Consider the following 23859-nt stretch of genomic DNA (forward strand, 5'->3'; position numbering starts at 1 on the left):
TTGTTCTGCTCTTTGGCGCTTCCAAAAATGTCTCCCCTTTGGAGCAGTGTGGGCTTTCTGTTGCATCTATGGCACCGGCACCTGTGAAGCCGTGCCATGTTTTAATGGTATAAATATTAAGGAAAGGCAAAGCAAATAGCATAATAAATAAGGACACGCTCTCCCCCTGTTGCTATTGCTAAGGTACTATTTATTTTAAGCTAGGAGCGTCTGCTAAAAAAGTGATCTGAGGGGTGGGGGGTTTAAAATGATGAATTATTATTTTTTGAAAGCATCGCTTACACCCGACATCTGTTCTGCCAGGTTTGCCAAGCAGATGTGTTTGCACCATGGGATCCCTGCCCACCCCCTGGACTATCCGGCTGGAGTTCACATCGAGGCACCACCGCGAACCAGGTCCTCCACAGCGTCTGAGTGGGCACAGCCTCCAGCAGCTAAACTGAAGGGATGCAGTTTGTCCAAAATAATACTCTTGGTGTGTATTCTTTGAGCTCTAAGCATGATTTGGGCTAATTACAAATAGCAGCTTTGCTTCAACTACAGTCTGTTTTCTGTTTTTCCTTTCCTGAACACTCCTGCAAGTTGAGTATATCCTGGGGACTCTGCCCACTTAGCACGAGTCTCCGAATGAGCAAAGGTACTCGCCCATAGGTAAGAGGTTGTCCTGCTTCCTCAGAAGTGGCCTCTCTCTGCTTGTAGGGTGACACTCATCAGGCAACCAGGACAACATTGCATCCTGAGGAACCAAATTTACCTACCTATTTTATAACCCACTGACACTAAATGAAGAACAAACACCTTATAAACCCACAAATTTTTGGATGAGTGTTTTGCAAGCCGAAAACACAAGGCAGAAATTGTCAGATAAATTGAGTAGTTCAGCCAGCCCCTTTCCCTGGCTACATAACTCTCTTTGGAGGAAAATGCCAAGATTAAGTTATTGAGGGTAGATTACCATCAACTTTGTCGACTGTGTCTGAATCATATGATCACCCCCACAGTACTAAAGTAACTCAGGGCACTGAAATCAATGGAGGTAGGCTGCTTTACACCAGCAGAGAAGTCTTCCTATGCCTGCACCAATAATAGCTATGAAAAAACCTTAAGTGCGTTTACTCATGGGTGAGGGAATGGGGGTGGAAACAGTTTCTCGGTAAATCCAAAATCCTGGCCAAGAATCCAGAAGGGGATTAGTATCACAGTATCCCTCTTACTAGCTGGGCTGAGCTGAGCTTGTTAGAAAGGTGTTAAACCTTCCTCTGCCAAGAGCACTTTGCAATAATCAGTTTATGAAAAATTCAATTTGGCAGCAAACTCTTGGCAGTCTCAAATCAACTGTACCTATTATACCCCAGTCACAAGTGATGGGCAAAGGTGGCTCAGCGCATCAGTCTCTCCTCCCCCTCCTCCCCGGCCCTGAAATTTGCTCAGGGATGCTGGAGGAGGGAAAAAACAGTGTTGTGTAACTAGTCTCCAAAACCCAGACATCCATTAAGGACAAGAAGAAGAAAAAAAAAAAAAGAAGTCAGAAACAAAAGACAGCCAGCTGCAAAGCTTCTGGCAGGAGCTTCCAGGTAGAAAGTCTGTTTGCACAGGCCTCCCAGGGCAAAGGAAACAGCCTGTGCCCTGTCATGACAAAACATTCACCCCGACTGGGAAAAATGTAAATGATGCTGAAGTGATAATGAGCACTCAAGTGGATTTCTTCCTGAAATGAGTCACAGCTGCTGTCAAAGCTCCGTCAATTTGATTGCTGTAGCAGGGCGAGGAGAAGGCTCTCAGGAGTGCCACCTGAAAGCCTCTGCCATGGAAGAGGAGTCCCACCAAGCCCAGGCAAGGGCCCAGCAGCACAGGGCAGTGTGAATGTCTTCCCCATCCAGCCAGGAACAGGGCTTCCACCTGCCTCCTCTGGGGAGAGGCGGCGGTCCCTCTGTACACACAAACCATTGCGTTATGGTGCATTGCTGTGTGTCGTGTTAGTAGCTTCACGACTGTTTTTCCACTAGAAGGCATTACTGGGACCAGGGAGAGTAGGCTGGAGAAGAGACAGATGGTATTTTCTCTCTAATTTTGGTGTTTGAGAACAGAATTTGCACAGTTTGTTCCTCAGTCAACCCTTACTTTCAGGATAAAAAAACTGTTACCTGCCAGAACATGAATGGTTTTGAAACATACCATCAAAAAAAAAAAAAAAAAGAATTTAAAAAAGTGTGTGGAGGGGGAGCTTTCATCTTAAATAGCTATGAAATTTGCGTTCCTGAGGTCTGATGCTATGGTTATTAATCAGATGCTTTGGAGTTATTAAAGACTCTCTCTCACTAATATCAAATGTGAACGTCCTTTCTTCCTCAAGATTTCCCAACAGATCTTTAAAGTCTTGGAGTTCCTTTCATTCTTAATACACACCGTGATTATCTTGTATCTGCAGAGTTCTGTTTTACACCCAGGGTTTAATATCTTTCCCTTTCCAGCAGATCTCCTCTTCTGTTAGCTAGGGCTCCATTTCAGGTAGCTGCTATTCTAAAACCTAATTTGTCCATTTATATTAATACGTGCCCTCAGAACAGAATTTGGAAGCTCAGCCTGACATCTGCTGTGCCTATGCTCCACCAACTTACACAGCATTATCCTGTCACGGGAATCTGCAAGCCTAAGTAAAAGCCTCAGCTGCAATTAAGTGAAATCTCCTGCTCCATTTGATGTGGCCAAATGACTTTATGTTGCTCGTTCCCATCTTCCTGGCTGTACTGAGAGATGGGCAAGGAGCAGATGAGAGTCGTAAGGTGCACGGGCCACCCTTGTGCAGAAGGAGACTCCTCTCCATTCCTTCCTGGGTAGAGCAAGCTGATTCCCATGTACAGGAGCTTTTTCAGGGATGAACGCTGCAGCAAGAGTGTGAAGTAGTTTGCTGTCAAAGTGACAGGAGAATGAATTCCCTTAAGACCTGAGAAAGCCATGGACAAACCTTTGGAAATGGCGGGCAAGAAGGTAAATGTTCTTTTACATATGCAAAACACAGCCTCCGGGCAAAGCATGTTTGCTCAAGGAGCATCCAATGCTGCAGCTGCACTGCCTGGCCTGCTTCGGCCATGTTCCTCTAGCTATCCCTCACATGCACATTCATTCAGATATACCATCTTAATTAAAAGTCTCCAAAATCCAAATTCAAAGCATTCCCCCTTTTCCCACCTCACCTCCACCAACCGCCACTCGCTCCGCTGAAGGTGTAAATAGGTCAGGTGTTTCCATGGCCACAGTGAACCAAATAAGCAGTTGGGGTTCAGCAAGTGATGTGGCTTTTTTAATTGTTCCAGTGCCAGGTAGCACGAGGTGTGTGACACCACGCTGACAGTACCTAACTACCTCCTCTTGCTCGTCGGCGATGTGATGGCTGGCACTGGCCCCTTCCCCCCTCGAAACCGTTATCTCCTGCAAGCTTCAACAGGCAGCTCCCCTCATGGGGTAGCGCTGATGAAAAGCACATTTCACACAGAAAATGTCTCTTTGCATCGTCACTGCAAGTACTAATTGCCGGTTCCAGTGCGGCATTGAACCTATTCGCACAAGGTGTAATTAAGTTGTGACTCACTGCCACAGGATGCTGCAGAGGCCAAAAAGTATAAAATAAGCCTAAAAGGGGACTAGACAAATTCACAAGGGACATGTCTAACCAACAGGATGGTTGGGATGCTACACCATTCAGGAAACCCCTCCTAAACCTCTCAATGCCTGAAGCCAAGGAGCTGTAGCACAGAGAGGAGTTTTTTGTACTTAGGTCCTATTTCTTTCCTAAAGTCCCTCTGTTCCCCAGGATCCCAAGCTAGACGAACGTGTAGCCTTCCACCTCCTCACTCTGCATAACAAACAGAAAAATTGGGACGAACTGTGGGGCTGATGGCTCCGAATCTGAGCGGTGCCGAGACACCTCTGACCCTCGTTGACAACCTGGAGGGAAACACGCAGGACACCAACAGGATCAGCCCTGTGCTGCATTTGACCAGTTGTCACAAGGCAGTTTCTGATATCTGATTTTTTCTGTGTGGTGAATCATCTGGCTACTATGGCACAGATCAGTTTTCACTCAGTGAAACGCACCAGATCTTTTGCACATCACAGACTCAGTTATCTGTCTATGAAATTGCTCATTTAAGACTGATTTATCTCCCTTTCCAGGGACCAAACATGAGGATGTCTACTCTAGCTAGTGTTGCTCATGAAAGCTCTGGCTGGAAGATTTTGTCCCATAACCTGACACCCCAAACCATCCCCATCTCAGCTGTGATGTTCACTGAAGCCTCCTTGCAATGCAGAAGAAAGTTTTATGAGGAGGAGTCAGAGCAAGACTTTCAGCAGGCTGCCTTGGTGACCAGCCTGCCTGGGGAAGCAGGAACCCTCTCCCTGTTTCCCCATCCTGTAAAACGGACATACCAATCTCTTCTGCAAATTGTCAAGTATATGGCCCCCCTTCATATAAATACTGCTACAAAAGTAAAAATAGTAATAGAAATATTAATAATCCAAATATGCTATATGATCCTGGGATTTCAGTTCAGCCTAACAGCAAATAGTCGAAATATTGTTTATCCCCTGGGCTAGCAAAGGAGAAAGAGGGTCCACACCAAGACCTCCTCTTGCTTGTAACCAAACACAGCACAAACACACCAAGAGCTCCTCTCTCCCATAACCAAACACAGCTCAAACCTCCACAGAGGGAGCCTGAGTTGTCCTGACAGACTTCTAGTACAAGCTTACTCAGATACATCGTTCTCTAAAAAATCATCTCGGCTACACTTTCCCACCTTTTGGCAGTCTGGCTTACCAAAGGACGTTGGGACTATGATTGTATCACCTGGGCCACGCTGAAGCCAATGATGCTCTTCATGTCTGTTCACTCATCTCAGCAAGATGGGGCCTGAAACTCACGATGTTGTCTCCTACTGTCACCACCATCACAAATAACCAGCACCAACCAAAGCAACTGCTTTTGCCACTCCATATGTCTTCTTCTTGCACAACCAATGGGGCTTTAAATTCAGGGTGTTGTCAAGGGCTTCACAAACAGTTCGGAGGGTAATAAGCAGCTCAGCTCCCCCCCTTCCCCAGCTTATTAGCTTGACACTTTCCTTATACCCCAGTGTCTAGAAGTGTGAAAAGGGAAAGGATTTTAATTTCAAGGCAAAATTACTCAAACTTAATTGTTATGTGAGGCTTTGTATTTAGCCTCCAGTCTCTCTCAGAAACCTGGTAAACATACGTTCCCAGTTTGAAAATATTGATTTTTTCCTCCTCAGTACTTTTTTCCTAAGTGAAATGAAAATCAGTAGAGATTTTCTTGTTTAACAGCATCAGATCTGGCATACTATACAAGTATCACCTTGCCACGACAAATAAGCTTTACTTATTCATTGGCATTAGCAATGTCCACACAGCCCTGGGAATAGCATGTTGTTGTTTCAGCTCATTACTGCGCTGTCAGCAAAAGGAGAGCAGTAGGGCTGAAATTCAACCCCCAGATACGTGTGCACTGTTTGGAGCCTCAATGGGGAGCAGTGTTATGGGTGGCTGTAAAAACGTTCTTCGGAAAGTCGAAGAGGACATAGCATGGGTGGCAGCAGACCTGGTGCTCCCCTCTAACTTCTTCTCTGATCTTCAAGAAATTAGATCCCTCATCTGTAAAGTGGGGATAACCGTATTTACAACCACTCTGTAAAGCATATAAAATCTATAAATAAAAAGAACAGTAGCAAACCAGATAGCCCCACTGCTATCAGTTAGCGGTCTTCTACGGAAACTTTATCTCTCAAACAGATTCTTATAATTAAGATAAATATGATGTTGGAACCAATATTTGTTTTATGTAATTATCTACTCCCCACACACATATTTCCTCCGCCCCCATTTCTTCTCCTATGTAAAACTTGGTAGTCTTGCTTACCAACTAGATTTAGACCTATTAGGGTTATCTGTAATAGAACAATTATTTGATCATTAAAAATACAGGGTTTAGGGAACAATGGATTAATGAGGAGGGAACGTAATGCAATACTATGGAAACTACATTGCAGTATTTAATATTGTATACTTCCATGGTCAGAAAGTCCTACATTATAATCCTATGATGCCAACTCTGTACTGAACAGCAAGTATCCTAAAATCCAGTTAGCTTAGAGTTAGCATACTACAGAAGCACAAGATACATCAAGAATCTATCCAGTCACATTGAGCTACCATAGTTATGGGACATGTTCAGGAAAACATGCTTTGTTTTGTTTTGCAGATGTCACTTTCCAAATGCTGGTACTCAGTAGGTCTATATAGCAACTGTTGGGCCATTGCCTAATATTGTAAGTCAAATCATAGGTCACTACATGCTTATTCCAAAATAATCTTCCCTCCCTGCCAAGTCCTACGTCCCAGAAACCCTTATCATGGATGAGAAAATAGGAGATATGCAATCAGGTGCACAAGAAGGCACTGAAGTGACAAAGCTTCTAAAATTACAAGTGCACAAAACCAGACGTACTATGCCATTTAACTTCAATGCTGATTTTATAAGCACTAACTCTCTTGGACAGTCCTAGTAGTCCCACTGTAGACACTACCACCCCATCTGGGAGGGGGCATTAAATGCTCTTCTGGCCCCTCCCTTATTCACAAACACCATCCATCCTAATTACTAGTGGCCCACAAAAACTCACAGTTTTAGCAGTGTAATCTTTGGAAACTAGAGCTTGATGGTATAAGAGGCTTGGTTTGGGGGTTCTTTCTTGGTTTGGTTTTTTTTTTCTTTGTTTGTTTGTTTGTTTTTTCCCTGCAGCATAGTTGTCCTTTAAACATGAATAGCTAGATAGCTGTCATTACATCGAGTGGTATTCTTGAGGGGGGGGAAGCCACCAACAAAAACCCTGCAGGAAGTATTCTGAAATGCATTGTACAAGACCTTAAACTTTGAGCTTAGGCAGCTAATTTTAGTACTCTCATTCCCTAGCTGCTCACTAACCCTCAGACATGTATTTTAAATTTAATTTTTTTTTCAGTATAAAATTTCTTATGTATTGCTTAGGTGCTTATAAGGAAAATAAAAAGGAGGGGACATTGTTTCACTGATTTTGGGGGACTGTGGGTAAGACTTCCGAAGCTACCTCAAAATGTTAAAGATATAGTCAGTGTATTCTCCCCACTCCTTTTTTTTTTTTTTTAAGAACAAGAGATGCTAACCTGTTTTTTGAACAATCCCTTCCAGATTGCTAAATCAATTAGTAGATTTCTTAATCAAAGCCTTTATTAATTTTGTAATGCTGCATCCAGGTAATATTTATCTACCCTGGAAAAAATAGCATGGAGAGCTTATCTAATTGACCATTGCAGCAGCAGCAATAGAGGTCTGTTTCCTGGTATTCAAATAAAAATGAGCAAGAGAGGAAAACTAATACAAAAATGGGGGGAGGGTAGGTAAAATAATATAGAAAATGATAAACAGGAGCACTTGGAAACTCCAGGGCAGAAGTTGAGTCTATGGCCCTCTATGCATTACCACATATCACATATAATGACTCAATGCCTGGGGCAAACTGCCTGATTGTCCCCATCTTCCTGGCAGCCCTGATAACAAGTGCAAGAAAAGACAGTGTTTTAACCACGAATACAGCAGTGGGGCCTCAGCTCCCGACAGTGACATTAGACGAGCTACAAGGGAAGCTGTTTTGTAACCTTAGCTATGACAGCTGAGAACCTACACATGCAGCAGTACTTGACTTGGGTCTGGATCAGCCTTAGATTACAACGACTATATGCAACAAACACAGTTTTATTCATGCCTGGCTATTACAAATAAGAGTCCCTGCCTCCCTTCCTTTTTCCCTGAGAGAAAGAAAATCAGAAAGTATTTTTGCTCCAGCACTGCCTGGAGGATCTATAGCAACATGAGCTTATTTATTACCCGTCACTTCTACACAAACATTTCCTACTGTGTCAGACCAACCATTTATTATATCATTTCCCTCTGAGGTCTCAACATCATCCATCACCGTAGTCACCTACCCTGCTCCTGCTCCGGGCCTTTGCACTGCACGGGGATCTGCCAGTGTGGACACTGGGGGCCTGGGCTGCTGCTGTTTTCCATTTCATCACTCTTCCATTACCGCTTCGCTTGCCTGGAACTCCCAACCTGTTGTTAAGGGTTCAATGGGGCACATTCTTTATGAGCCTTCCCTAGAAACATCCCCTAAACACAGGGGATGCCAACCTGCCCGTTTTGTGAACACCTCACCTCCTCCTTCCTTTGAGAAGGAATAGGTGGAGGTTTCCTTCCCTGGTAAGAATCATGCTGCCTTCCTGCCCTCCCCTTCATGCACAGGTATGGACATCTTTAGCCTGAAGACTGGGATGCATAGATTTTTACCCAACCTTTCTTAATTGCTGCAGGGAAAAGGTGGGAGTGTAAGCAAAGGTGCAGCTGCCATCGTAGCAGCAAGATGGCTGAACTTGCCAGGAAAGTAACAAGGGAAATTCAGCATTACATAGATCTAAGACAGATCTAGATTCAAGACAAAGATATTTAAATGTAATCACTTGCAGTATTAATGTTACCCTAGTTTGCCAGTGAAGTTTGTCAGTAACAAGTGAGGCAAGAACAGGAGGCAGCTGGACAGCAACAGACCCAGCAGACCCAGCTCCATGTGGGTACGTCCTCCCAGACCTCCCCAAAGGATGGGTCATGTAGTCCACTTGAGTACCTCTATGCCTCCAGTAAGATTGTTCATGCACTATTTTTCTGTGTTTCAAATAATTTCCCCTCCATCTTTTGGTTTTTAGGAGGTGAGAGTTTGTAAACGATACACAGCTGTAGCTGTAAACAATACACAGCTCTAGCTGTAAACAAACATCTGGAAATTGCCTTTGTTCTGGGGAGCATCTGGTGGAAAATCTGTCCCAGTCTTCTCTTCCCAGTATCTCTGCCAAACAGCCTTTCTCCCTTGCTCTCTATCTCTAGACCCTGGCAAGGAGGGGACAGGCCATCATCAGATTTTCTGGGCGAGAAAGGGAAAGAAGTGTTCCTTTACACATTCACAGAAGCGCAGGATTGTCAATATATGACTGAGGGACACCTTGCTTGCGTGCTTGGTTATCACCATCTTCACCAGCAGTGGTGTCAGGATCCTAATGGTCGATTTTACAAGTAGCTAGCCCATGATTTTTTTATGTTCTAGAAATCATATTCTCAAATGCATACTTGTATATATACTCCTAGGGCATAGGAAAAGGCAGATGTTTGTAACAGTTGAAGAAGCAAAAAGGACTGTCTTCCCGACTAGCTAGATGCGTACATCATTAAGGTATATTCTGTTTCCTTATCACCAAATTAAAATAACTCTGACCCGGTAACATGTTCACAGTAACAGAGGGGATTCCTATACTGCTTAGAAATGTAACTGGATTTTCTCCTAATATGTTGCAATGACATTACAAGCTAAATGCCCAAGAAGTTACTAGAATGATGGGAGGGTAAGTTATGAGTATGATGTACCACACAATGTAATACAGGAGCCCATAAACCCATAATGTCAGTTTCCTATGAAACTGATACATAATTTTAATTAAAAAAAGAGAATTGTGCAGATACAGCAATGACTGCATGACCTCCTTGGTTATGAAAGGTCAATTGTAGAACTTATTTGGATATGCCCTCTAACTTCCATCCAAGATCAGTGATTTGTGTGCAAAGTAGGAAAAACATTTTATTCTTCTCAAACTTTTGTAACTCTGAGCATTTTCTCATAATAGTTAGAAAAATAAATACAACTTTTTATTAACGTGCTGTCCTGTCTCCTGCATTTTCTAATCTACTGTGTGCCCAGCACCACTGGAGATCCACACGCTCATTTGTGCTTTCCTACCTGGATACAAGATCCTTTGTAAGGCAACAGACCCGGCTCTCCAGGGACGCAGACTGCTGCATCTCTCCTTAGCAGCCAAGTTTAGCGGCAGTGAAATTCACTTTCATCTTGTATTTAAAAACCGGCATCAAATTTGCAAATGGCTTCTCTGCGAGCTGCGTAGAGAAAGGCACTTTCAAAGTCGCAAATTAGCAGCTTTCAAAGGGAGATGGCCAGGTATTTTCCCTGTGCCTTGGCACATATCCCTTCAGCAAAACACCAGCCCTCAGCGCTGGCCCATCCCTGTGCAGGAGCTCCTGCTCAGGCAGGGCTGAAGCACTGGTTTGAGGCACAGCAAATTCTGCTTCATGTATCAAAATAGGAGGAACAGAAACCAGGGTGCGTGGGCGGTGGGAAACAGAGAGGAAGCTGGAGAAAGGTTTGGCTGCAAGCATGAGTCAGGGTGTTAGGAGACGTATGGGATTATCATAGTTTACATAGCGTCCTCATTGCCAAACGACCACGTCAAGTCCCCAGCACAGTGCTGGCAGCGGAGGGGTCATGAGCAGCAGGACAGTAATACAGTAGCACAGTGTCCTCAGTCAGAGGTGCCAGCCCAGGGAGGGTCTCGCAACCCCTCATGATGTTATGGTTCCTGCAGCAAAGAGCCTCCAGCGCGCTCTGAGGCACGGCCCCACAGGCAATTGTCACAAGTAGCACTGAGAAAAGGCAGTTTCTCTCTTTCTTGCCAAGACCATGTTCAAATTTTAACAGACTCAACCAAAAACCTCTCCTGGAAAGAAACTTAGACCTGGAGCGCGCCTGACACTTGTGACACCTGACACTTGTGAAGTTGCAGCTTCCTCTTCAGTTCCATATTGCATTTATTTGGCCCCAGATAGTGCTTATTTATTCCACAACTTCCAGAAAATTGTTTCACTGCTACCTGTAGATGGACAGCGCTGATCCAAAGCCTACCAAAGTCAAAGGATAGATTCCCACTCATTTTTAGCATCTCTTGCATCAATCTAACTCTCCAGGAGCGCTGCTGGGGCCGACCTTCTGCCCTTGGTAGAGCTCCGATTCAGAGCAGGAATTGCTGAATTACAGAGATTAGTCTCTCTTAAAATTTTTGCTTTTTTTCTTTATTTTAGAAGCAGCAGCAGTATCTGGCTTCCAGCACACAGCAGACTGTCACACTGCAGACAGAGCCTGCTCGACTCCCTAAGCAAACCTGCCTCGCTCCGTCCGTGAGCATCCACATAGGCACCACGCAGGCGCGCACACGCGTTGTTCAGCAGAAGTCACACTGCGGCACACGCATCTCTTCTGATCTGCCTGACGGTCCTGCCTTTCCTCACACAGTCAACAGAGAGGGGTCACATAAAGGGAACGGGACACTAGATATGATCCTGTGAAGCATTCCAAGCCTTTCGGCTCCCCTTTCCTCTCTCCAGCCTCTGTGCTAAGTAAACACCACCAAGACATTTTGTTGTTTTTACCAAAAGAAGCTATTATGTTTGTTTGGTTTTTTTTAAAAAAAAAAAAAAAAAGAAAGGAGATGGGAGACCTTAAGACATTACCCCTGAGCAGACAGATCAGATACCTTTAGAGCAGAGCAATAGCACTTCTCCCCTCCCCACAAGTGCAGTCAGCACATTTGATTTCTTTTTCTATATCTCTCCCATGTTTATTATTAAAACATGTCATCACCATCTAATCACCACTGGAATTGAAAGTAACTTTGCACAGGAGCATTCTAAAATTAGAGAACGCCAATTAAAATTAATGCAAACCCAAAGTGCTGTGCTGTAAAGAAAGCACGGCCAACAGATGAGCGAACGCAACCCATATCTGCTAATTTCACAGTGCTGATACTTGATTTAATGGTTTTTTTTTGCTGGTTCCCTCCTCTAAGAGCAGCGCCGCAAAACCACCAGCTCAGGGCTCTGCCGAGACCTTCTCCTTACCCCATCCACGCAGCAGGAGTAGTCCCATCCAGGATCCTCCCGTCTTTCCTCTCCGGAGGAGTCACGGTTTGCTTCTCCCACAGCAGCCTCCCTGGGTGCCCGCTGCCCCGCTCCACGTCCCGCAGACAGCTGGGGCCAGCCCGGGGGGCCGGGGCATCGTGGCGACGGGACGTGGCCCTTCCTGATATAATGGGAAGGCCAGTGCCAGCGCCGGCATCGGTCTGGGCGGGATTCCAGCGCGGCGGCCGTCCTGCACCTGTCGCAGGGCACCAACCAGGACAATCAGCTGCGCAGCTAATATTAACCACCCGCGCCGTCAGCCCCGGGAGTGTGATCCAGGCACAGAGCAGCTTGTAGGGAAAAAAATTGTCCGGCTCAGCCTTTAGTTAAAAGGAAAAGAAAAAAAAAAAAAAAAAAAAGAAAAAAGTGAACATCCCACTGGACGGATAACCTCCATGGAAGTCCCAGAGCCCTGTGCGGTCCTTTTCCTGTTCATCACATTAGTCTGCTTTTCTCTCCAGCAGTGGTTTTGGTCCTTCCAAAATTGCTGGCCACAAACAGGAAAGGATATATTCGTATTTACTGTCTCTGCTGCCTCGTCACTGACAACCTCAGGTCCTCCAACAGCCGGAAGAGAAACGCCAGGCTGAGCCTCAGCCATGCCGAGGGTGACAATCGCACGATTGCGCTACTTAGTGGCATGCTTTGATTTGTGGCTACTGGGAAAGCACCATGACAGACAGTGCTGTTGCATATAGCAAGAAGGTAAAATAAGCTAGTGCTATAAGTGACTCATAAAAACCAAACTCAAGAAAACCTTCCCACCCAGCATAACCTACAATGATAACATAGCATGTTAACGTCCTGCTTAAAATAAAACAACCATAGAATCGGGCCACTTGTTGTTGTGGGGGTTTTTTTGTTTGTTTGTTTGTTTTGGTTTTGTTTTGGTTTTTTTTAAGGAATTTTTGCAGCACTTTATTTCCTCTGCTCCCTGGCTATTGCAGGGGTCACCAGGCACCAAGGGACGTGATGAAGGCATGCACCACAGCGGCGATAAGCACCACAGGGCAGCTTAAATATGAACGTGAGCTCCAACTCCAAATTCTCTGACTGAGCAGTTTGCAGCAGATCTTCCACAGTCCTAGCTGTGAGCTTCTTTGATGCATCCATTTTGTTTCCATAAAATGACTATGTTCAAGGTGAAAGGGATGGAAAGCAAGAGCTGCAAGGCCCTGCTTTCTGCAAGACCTATCTGGAGGGAATGAGACCCGACGGTGGCAGTGCTTGTGGAGAGATACAGGTGGGGAAACTCTCATACTGGGTTGTGAAAGGTGTAAAGTCTTGCTGCTGGCTTCGTGCTGGCTGGATTGTTATTTTAAACCATGTCAGGGACCAGATGGTGCCTTTTAAAAAAATGTGATTATAAGCTAAAATTTAAAAATACACCAGAAGCATTTGTGAAACTGTAGGAGAATTAAAGGGACAAACACCAAAAGTAAACGTAGAGAGACACTGGCTTCTGAAGAAGAAAGCTGCTGCAGTCTGAGAGAGAGAAAATGAAACTGGTTGTTTCCACTTCTGCAAAACGTGGGAGCCTCCCTAGACAGCTAAATTAGAGAGAAAATGTGACACAGCCAAATCCCTACATTCCCCTTGCATCCTCTGAGCAACCTCTTTGATCCCTGGGGAAAAGAAACTTGATTAATTTCCACAGCCAAGTCTCTCTTTTAATAGTAATATAGAGATTAGGCCAAGATCTCGGCAGGTTCTCTCCTTCCCTACTAGCTGTACTGTTTGTTTACCTGACCAAATCAAGATGGGCCTGCCAGACTGCAATAGCCAAATATTCTCTACTCATTCCCTGACTAACCATTTGAGTCATTCAGTTTAAAAAAATGTTTCAGTTTAGCCAGAACATCTATCTTTAGACTAAATCTTTAAAACAAATATTTAACATTTAAATCTTTCAAATAGCATTACTGGTAGATTTGGAAAATTCTCTTTGTATTTTACAGCCTTTCAGAGAAAAGATGCCAGGTGATGAAAGCTACATAACCCAGCCCACTAGAGAAAGGAACATTTCTCTTAAGGAATGTGGATTGAGATCCATGTCTTCCAACCCTTACAATACATACCAAACTGGCACATGGGGAGCCTGCTTTGTCCTGATGTGACACAATCTGTTAAGTGACCGTGTGCAGCCACCTATATATATATAAACAAATAACTTTAATTGTTCTTTGCTTTGTTCAGTTTCTGTCAAAGGCATTAAGCTTACTGGCAAGAAACTTACAGCTTTCCATAAAAGAGGAAGGCACCAGACATCAGTTTAGTGAGGGATGTTTGTGGCTGAGGCATGGGTTGCATATCCATTTCAGGAAACGCGTGTCCTTAGCTCGACTTCTCACTGCAAATAATTCAAGATCAAGCGAAGACCAAATCTAGCTGCAAAGCCTGAGTTCAGGTAAGAGACTATCTCACCTCTGAGATTTAGCTGTCTGCTTTAAGCTTGTATTATATACGGGACAATATGCCAGCATATGCCATTAGAAGGTAAGTGTATCAGAACAAAGATTTGTCACGCAAAGCCGTATTCTCCAAGAGTTATAATAAACAACCGAGCAATTCAGGAAGCTACTTATTTCTTTTTCAGTCTCAGCTTCCAGCCTTTTCACTCTAGCAGCAAGGCAACCATTCCTGCAGGCACGGTGTGTCCCCTTATGGCCACCATCTCGCTGTAATTCAAGAACCTGAGCGCAGCTGGTATCATCACTCAACGTTGCGCAAGCATTTACAACATGAAACAAGCTGCTCAGACTCTGGCACGAGGCTAGTGTTGGACCTGGATGTGCCTGCATGCAATTCCCACAAGAGATTTTACCCTACTATTGAGTTTTCTCACATATATGTTGATTTTTTAATTTTTTTTTTTTTTGATGCTATCACAGATTTTTCTAGTGAGTGTATGGTCTCCCATGATGTTGTCAACCTAGCTTGCTATGCACTATCACAAGAATCAGCATGACAATAATGAGAGAAAAAGCATTTTCTAGCCCAGCCCCTCCAACCACTGTACTTTGAAACATACACCCAAGGATACAAGAGGACAAAAATAGATAGGATCAGATCCACAAGAGCTGGACACTCAAAAGCCACACTTGGCTTCTGCCTTGTTGTGGAGATGCCTCCGGTTTTCACTACAACTGTTCCAAATATCTGTAACTGGGTGTACTCGGTTGTACTTCATCGCAGCAGTACTAAACAGCTGGGACTGTAGTTTGTATTGAAGATTAGGCCAATCAAGGTCACAGCTCACGTCTCTCTCCTCTTTTCTCCCCCCCCCCCCCCCCCCCCCCCAAAACACCTGCTAGTTAGATCTGTGACCCAGTATGTGAAAAAAATAAGTTAGGTTCCCTTCCCTGTCTAAAGGGAACTGAACCCAACAAAAAGCCCTACCCACCAAGCTACAGCTACAAAGCACTCTGAGGGAAATGTCTGCAATTTCAAACTGTTGCTATTTTAGCAGAATAGGTAGAATAAATCTTATAAAGACAAAAGCAATACGCAAGTTTCCAGCCAGTCTGTATATACAAGGGAATATTCACATATTTCCGCAACAGGACTTTAACTTGGCAGAATGCCTTAATCACTAGACTAGAGGCTTATTTTTGAACTCTGTTAGCCACCCTTTAATTACCCAAACAAATATTTGAATGTTTTGATGCGCATGGATCTAGTCTCATCTTTGGTTACTAACAGCTCTCAAGTTTTTGTTCTGTTTCAGGTTTTTTAGTATATCAATTCATCTGAAAAACAGCAATACACACAGTCCTCCATCCGGCGTGCAGACTGGTGCGTGTGATGTGTAGGGCTGTGCTGTGGGAGATAAGGCTGAGCAGTAGCTCCTCTGAACCACTCGTGTCCTGAAACGAGATTTCCAGAATGTCCTAGCTCCATTCCTACAGAAGTCTGTAATTATGCCATCTACCACTCTGGGGAAGGCTGGATTGATCATCAGGTTAGCAAAAAATTAATTCCAGGCCAAGTCTTATGTGACGGATTGGCTTAATGGTTTCTAAAATAACTCCTCAGGACTTTGCTGCACCTCCTCTCAGAGAAGCAGCCCCTCACTACATCAGAGTGCAGTGCTGCACCGGGGGTTGTAGTTGTGAACACAAACAAGCAGGGATCTGTCTGCATCCTCGTGCTCCCTTCATTAGGGTTTAACATCTCCTACAACAGCGGAGGTCAAGGCAAGAACCTAATCACACAGTCACAAGGACCTGTTACTGAGATATCTTAAAGAAATGTACATAGCGTGAATTGAAGCAACTGACAGAGTCACAGAAAGAAGACAAGCATATTCAAAACTACACTGTATATTTTACCTGTGGATGAAAGCACATCTCCCAGACAGCACAGAGGTAAAAAGCTCCAATGCTTTTTGCTTGCAAGCCCAAACAGAAAAGGCATCTCTGAGTCATGCAAAAACACAGGGGAAAAAATATTTTAAGTCAGAAAAGGAGTTTAGGAAAGTGCAAGGCATCTCATCAGAGGAAATTCATATCATGCTATGCAGAGTATATTCGGATCCTAGACCAGGAACGCAATACACTTAATTTTTTACATACTTTTTGACAGGTCATCAACACTGCGTCAATGGCAGCAGCGATACTGGCAAAGGCAACTTCTGGTTCAGCCCTGTATTGGGTACTGCTTCACAGCAGCTCGTGTAACTCCCACGGTACACATATCACCTTTTGGAAATCCCTGTGCTTGACAAAAAACTTTCCCAGGCACAAGGTTGTGCTGACCACAATAAGGTTTCTAAAATTTCCTACCAACTAATATCACAGAAGCACGACTAACAGAATTGCTGAGATGTGAAGGCAGGGGAATGAAGATACAGAGGCAGAGGTATCAAAACTGACATAAAATTTGGGGCACACAAGACAAGAAAGAGAATGGGTGTTGAGGAGGTAACACCGGATTGTGACCCGATTTGTAAATTGTGATGCAGCATGGGGGGAGAAATGGTCCTGTGGCCTCACATCTTCGCTTTTCCAGACCAACACAGCTTCGCCAATTGCATCTCAGCCACCAGGGACTTGTGCAACTTCTGCTGTTTGACAAGAACCTAGCTGTGCCGATGAGCTGACAAATCCAAAATGCCTCCCGCCCGCAGCCCCTGCTGTGTGCCAAATTGCTCTGTGTGCGCTTGTGCACCACTTAGGATCCATCTTCGGCAGTTGCCAAGAATGCCCCCCTCCCAGTCTCTCCAGCAGAAAGCAGTAAGCTGAGAGAGGGAAGCAGGGGGAGATGGAGAGGCAGAAAGAGAGGGAGTGTGCTGTGCACTTAGAAAGCCAACTTTTATTTTTAGAGACGTGAAGCAGTGCTCAAGCACAGCTTGTTTTTACCCCAAACAGAAAAGATGGCTCCCAAAAAGAAAAAAATAAAAAAAAAAAAAAAAATCAGATGGCAGCTCGGCATTAGACAGGTACCTAAAAATGCCCTTGAATGATGCAAGAGCCTAGCTGAAGCAAGAGGGAGAATTAAGAAGTCTTAATAAGCAGAGATCAGGGCACACATAGCCCCCTTGCAGGTGCCTAACCAGCCATTCCCACGCCCTCCTGCAGCCCGAGGAGTGCTCCCATCCAGCCTGCCTGCTCTGCACTAGCCCGTTCACAAAGCAGCTTGCCCAGAAAACAGGCAGGCAGGCTGCTGAGGCAGAGGTTTTGGGAAAGACTGCTTGGTTTAACTCACCACAGGCACCATGATGCTATCCCAGATTACCGTTTAGACCTGGATTTAGCGAGCGCTGTAGTCCTGCCAGGAGGAGGAGGAGGAAGTGTGTTGAATTGCACCAGCTGAAGAGAAGAGGAGGCAGCAGAGACGAGCAGAGGGAGTAGGAAGCACAAGTGTGGCACAGGAGCTCAATGCGAGCTGCTGGCCTCAACACTTGACCGATACAAGCTGCCAGAAAAGCCAAAGGGTCAAAGGATGAGGCACTAACAATTAGAGATTAACAAGAAAAGGTACATCTGACACATGCCTGATAGGAGACAGGATTGTATCGTTGTTATATGAGTATGTTTAACTGTATTCTGGTTGCTTCTACATATACCTTGCTCTGCTTGACACAAGGGAACACATGCAAAAAGAAGCTATTCTGACTGAGTTAAGAAATACTTCAAGCCAAAACTAGTTCAATCCTAGTTAATTCTCAGTCTCTCAGAAAAACATGTTTGAATGGTTTCAAGGACGATTTGGGGGAACCTTGAGACTTTTCTGCCTCTTAAAAGAACACGGACTTGAAAACAACACTAAAAAAAGGAATTAATATCTCTCCAATTGCTCTTCAGATGTCCATATACTGCAATAGTCTCCTTCTTCATTCCTCTTTTGGTAACACAGAATGAGTTTCCATAAGTCATGAGGACAGAGGTGACACTGAGGCAGGGTAGCAAGAAGTCAGTTCCTCTGCAGAGGTGGGCCCCTGCACAGCACGATCATTTGGCAGAACACGCAGGTGAAATGCCAGTCGTCAGAGGTCCAGCTTTGAAGGGCAACTTTAATTTCCAATGCCTGTGTTGGGCTGCCGTCTGGCACAAATGAAGCAGAGCGTCAGGAGATTATTAAGGATGCTTGACTAGATGCATCATTATGGCTAGTACAGCAATTCCTCTATTTATAAGCAAGATGTATTTTCCTGAAATATAACCACTTCCAATTTATTTTTTTTCCTCCTCATTCCTAACCAGCAGAAAAGGAAGATCTGCAATGAAACGAACAAGTCCATCTTCGGATGGCAAGGCAGGCTGGGCTAGACGTCTTCACTGCCAGGAACCTTAAAAACACCCTGGGCTCATGTCTGGAGGAATCCTTTGGAATTTTTAACCTCCCATTTGCGAAATGATACTACCCACAAGTTTATCACTGTCAGAAGCTATTAGCAAGTACAAATATCTTCCAGATGAAGAGCCTTTACATTTTCTCTTTAAAAATGCCAGTGGTTTTATATTCTTAGTGTTCACATTCGCATGTTGGTTAGCAACAGCATTTCCAGCTGCACTGAAAACGTCTTCACAATACAGGGAGGAGAGCAACTTCAAGGCAGCATTACCAGCCAGGCAAGCCATAATTATGTTTCACTCACAGCTCCCCTTCCACCCCCAAATTATGTGTGAGGCTCATCCCATGCTGCTGCCAGATCCACCCTTAGCATCACTTACCAGGGCCAACTCACATTTTACCACTGAGTCCCCTCCTAGAAAGCTTCCTACTTGCAAGCAAGAAACAGAGAAAACAAAGATTATTACTAACTCCAACCCCTGTTTCTGATCTATCACAATCATCTCCCACTCATTAGCATGACTGCCTCCAGTTCTGGATAAAAGACGACATCCTTGTCTCTCTAAAAAAAAACAGTTTCCCCAACTCGTGGCACTTATTCTGTCACATGTTTATTTATAGATTGATTTGTTATAGTGGATAACAAATCATTGCTCTACCCCCATCTATATCCGTCTCTAGTCAGCTTAACTAGCAAGACTAACGCTGAACTGGACAAACACATATTAATCTCCTGATTAGTCTCCAGCCTGGAATACATCATTGCTGTCATTCTGGTATTCATATCTCATGGCCAGTGATTCCTTACATGGAGCATCTATTTAAATAGTCCTGTATTCTCCTAGAAGTTGGCAGCACAAATATAATAAAGTTTATTGTAATCCTCCTGCTGAAGCTGGTTTTATTAGTGACTATTTCTGTGAAAGTTGCTTCTGAAAGCTGTGATTTAACCATTGAAATCATAAGAAAAAGGTGAAACATGAAGAGCATCATGCTGCCCAACTGATCATGCTCTCTCTCAGATGTTACTAGTTTGTAGAGCAGCAGCACTGTATTACAGCTTTCTTTCTCAACAGCTCTGTGTAATTTTTTTTGAGATTGGCACTGCAGAAAAAGCATGGCATGAAAGATATCCTGAAAGCTTGGCTCAAGTATGTAGAAGCAGACTTTTTTTTTTCTTTTTTTTTTTTTTTTGCATTATCAAGTTCGCATAACAAAATATTTATGCAAAAATGTTCACTGTCAAAAACACGGTTCTAAAGATTTTTCAGAAGAGTGAAAAGGGGAGGGAAGTTGACCAATACCAGACTACTTTCAATGACAGCACTTTTGGTCTCCATCCCCAGAGTTCTAAAAATCAGACACAACAAGTGCTGCATTGTCTGCTCTCAACAGTAGAAACCCATCTGGCAAGTCAACCTGATTTGTTAAAACAAGATCATGGGCCATATTGTGTCATTGCTTTTTATGCAAACCACCCCCCTCCATCTAAATTTCAGTGGTTATGGGAGGGGAGTTCAGCTCTAGAACAGATAGCAGGATATGGTCTGGGGAGTTCTGCATAATGCCTGAAGGTTATCCAAAACGGGAAACATTCCGACAAATCTACGACGAAACTGGCAGCAGAGATAAGAAGCTTTTGTTTCCTAATGCATGACTAGACATTTTAGAAGCTGCTAGTGATTAAAGAAAAACAAATTAAAAAAAAAAAAAAACAACCAAACAAAACACTCCACCCACCTTCCCCCCTTAAATTCCCTTCCCCTACAAGCTGGCTCACCTGTGCATTTGCTGTGTGAGGGAAAAGGACTCTTTAGGGCAAACAGTGGACAGCAGGTTCTGAGCCCCTTTTTGTCTTCTTACACTTATTGAGACGTGAATGAAAGATGCCAGTCATAGTCTGGGCAGTAAAAGCGTGAAAAGTTTTCTGAGAGGGGTAGATGTTGTTCTACCTCTTTCTTTCAAGAAGTCTGTGAGTTGCACTGAAGCACGCCCTCACATTTTTTAATAAATAAAGATGAAACTTAGGGTTGGCGCGAGAAACTGGGATTGTCCTTTTTATGTGCATGTGGCAGCCTGGAGTGGTGTGGGGAGCAGTGCCCCTGGGAGGTCACATTCGCCTCACAGCCCCAGCGTAGGGAACAATCTCTGGGTACAAGTGTGAACGCACTTCTGCAACTCAGACCTAATCCGTGTACATTACACGACAGTGAAGCTGTCTTTAAGAAAGTAACTGCAATGCAAAACAGGTTATACTTGTTATAGCACCTCTGGAAACACAGCAAAGCGCTGGCCAAGAGGCAGTGGAATTGAGCGAGGCAGTCTGAAATGCCATGATAAAAAACAAAGAGGGAGCATGAACCCAAAAGCAAGATGGGGCCAGCCAAGGATGCCGCCCCTGCCAGCCCCCTCGACTGCCTGCAGGTACTGTGCCATGCGTTTCTGGCTGAGCATTTAGGAAAGCAAGAGGGCCGTATCTCATTACAATTCCTGCCTGCAACCGTTCAGTAGAACCACCATGAAGACCCAGGACGGATGATATACTGACGTTCTAGAAGTAAACAGCGAGCTCTTTATTAGAGCAACACTTACTGTATAAGGGAAACAGAAGGCTAATAGATCATGGGCCACTACGGCAAGTGAAACCAGCACTCATCTTTTTAAATGAGAGACTATGAGTGATAATCAGTCTTCCCCATATTATACTTCACTCCCCTTGGTCTTTAAATGACGGTAATAAAGCACTACTGTCCTGTTAGTAGTAGGTTTTTTGGTTGCTGAGCATTATCAATGTATTGGTATATATTTGTACTCTTCAATACTTTTTAAACACTACAATATCAATTTATTTGACATCCTCTCATGGCAGAACCACAAATGGATGAACTTTTAGTTTAAAATGGATGATAGTGGGGAAAGAGAACAGAATGTAGAACATGAGGCAATTGTGTAGCCTGACAATTTATAACACTACCTGCCCTGTGCTGCCTGGTTATTTATGGCTGGGTGGGGAGATAAAGGAAAGAAGGATAGTTGCAGGGAGGACAGCTTAATTTAAAACATTGTCACTTACTCCCACTGAAGTCAGAGGTCAGGTTCTCAATATATGTAACAGGTGCACTGCCTCTGAGCAGATCCACTAATAACAAAATCAATTTAAAATAAAGTGTTCCTAAAAGAAAGATGAATGAAGAGGGAACAAAAAATCAGAATGCTCTTTAAGTGTGGACCGTGACATTTCAGCTGGGTACTGCTGGCCACCAAGAGAGCAATTAAAAGCGCCCCCAATTTCCAGCTCCATGGCAGAGCAGGGGTTGTGCATCTGGGCTCTCCCAAGTGTCCTCTCACAGTAAACACATCTTCTGACTTCCCATGTTAAAATTCCATGCCCAGCATTATGGGTTCATATTCCACACTCGGACTCAGATCAAGGCTTCAGCCTGCTGGGTCTGCCTCAAAAACTGTCCAGCAACGCAAGCGGGAACGGCCCAGACACGGCAGGATGCTTCTAGGATCACCCAGCAGACAGGCAACACGGCCAGTTACAGACCATCTCTCCATCGGGTTTACAACACGCCAAGCTAAAATGCCTCTAATGACAGAAAGCAATTACACCTTAAACCTGGTGGTTAGTGAGAATAAAGGCATGTCACTGCTTGGATCCAATTATGTGAAATACAGATCGTCCAGGATTGTTTTTTCATCTTTTTCTGTCCTTCCCCACTCCACACCCACTGACCCATTCTTACGCTAGCTGGCTAGGCGTAGCTATGCCCTCAGCTACAATAGTTTGCAAAGTGTTTTAATGCTTTAAGTATGAATGTTTCAGTATTGTCCACCCCCAAATGCACACAAACAGATCAAAACTGACATTCATTATGAATCTAACATGGGTAAATATCACCACTTTTGTTTCAGGAAAAAAATACAGTATCTTCCCTTGCTATGTGCTCTCTTTATGGATGGTTAGAATTCATAAAATCTGCTTACGTTAACATAAAAAAAATGAGGATGTAAAAGAAATACGTAAAACATCTACTGAATGCAGGCAGATTTTGCTCAATTCTTCATTGGCATTAATATTAGTCAAGTTCATCTGGGCTGAAGTCGGCTGAGTTACGCTAATGTAAAAAGAAAAGCAGTCCCATTGCTTTTAACTTGGGCCCTGGTTGCACAGCCATCCATCTATTGGAAAGAAAAAGGAACGGGCACTCAGTCACGGTCCAGACTGTTGTAGAGGTAATAAAAGTGCTGCAAGCTCAAAACTAGAATTCATAAATCCCCCATGCATGCACATTTGGAACTTTCGGTTTCACATCAGATCTCAACAAAAATGTAAAATGCCAGAGCATCAGTACTATTTGCCATGAGAACAGAAAGCTTCTAAAAAAAAAAAAACAAGTGTTCCTACCAAGCACATTGTCATGACAATGAGCAATGACAACACAGCAAGAATCCACTGTCACCAAAAGTGTTATCAAAATAAAGCATAGCAACAGATTAATTTGCAGGTCAAAGACTATCATGAGATCAGGTAATATTACTGCACAACTTTGTCCTGATGACAAGGATTATAACCAGAACAGAAAATGATGTGGATGATGCCCACATGAACAGCATCAATAGCTGAAGAAAGAACTATTTCTGCAACTGGTGAAAGCCAGCAAAGCAGCACTCTGCTGATTTATTAGTGCAGAGCAGTGACGGGATTATATCCATATCCTACCCCTATCCTATTCCAATACAAACAGCTCTTATGCTGACCAAATAACATTTGGATAGGACACAACAACTTTCAACATTCTGGGAATGTTGTTTTTTTGTTTTGGTTTGTTTTTTTTTTCCCCAAATAATTACCACACTCGAAAAAGAAGAGAAAGCATAAATATAATTGAAATAATTTCACTTTTATCTTCTGTTTTTGGACTTTGTTTCAATTGCTAATTTAAATGCCTGGTTCTTACGTTTTCTCTTGAATTTTATTATGATTATTTTCCAAAAATCTCACAGAGGAATACTTACTCTTCCACCTGTGACTTGAGTTACCAACACCCAGTCCGCTGGCAGTAACTTAGCCAAAGGAGCAGAGCCCTTTTCAGAGCGCTCTGGTGCTGATTCATTTTGGTATCAGCTACCACCCCTGCACCCCTATGCACATG

General features: G+C 43.9%; 1 protein-coding gene across 3 annotated transcripts in view; it reads right to left on the reverse strand.

Moving 5' to 3' along the window:
- ARPP21 (cAMP regulated phosphoprotein 21) overlaps nucleotides 1-23859 on the reverse strand; it is a 283331-nt gene that overhangs the window by 189622 nt on the left and 69850 nt on the right. Inside the window, exon 1 of one of the 3 annotated variants that reach the window (XM_087768125.1) lies at nucleotides 11846-12046. The exons of 1 other annotated variant lie outside the window; for it this stretch is intronic. The gene's annotated coding sequence lies outside the window, so the exon portion shown is untranslated. Of the gene's footprint in view, nucleotides 1-9896; nucleotides 10161-11845; nucleotides 12047-23859 lie in introns of those variants that run through there. One more of the 3 variants, XM_087768150.1, reaches the window with a different exon arrangement.

Source organism: Nipponia nippon, unplaced genomic scaffold (genome assembly GCF_047370975.1).
Source record: "Nipponia nippon isolate SJK-2023a ecotype South Korea unplaced genomic scaffold, ASM4737097v1 scaffold_1, whole genome shotgun sequence".
NCBI lineage: Eukaryota > Metazoa > Chordata > Aves > Pelecaniformes > Threskiornithidae > Nipponia > Nipponia nippon.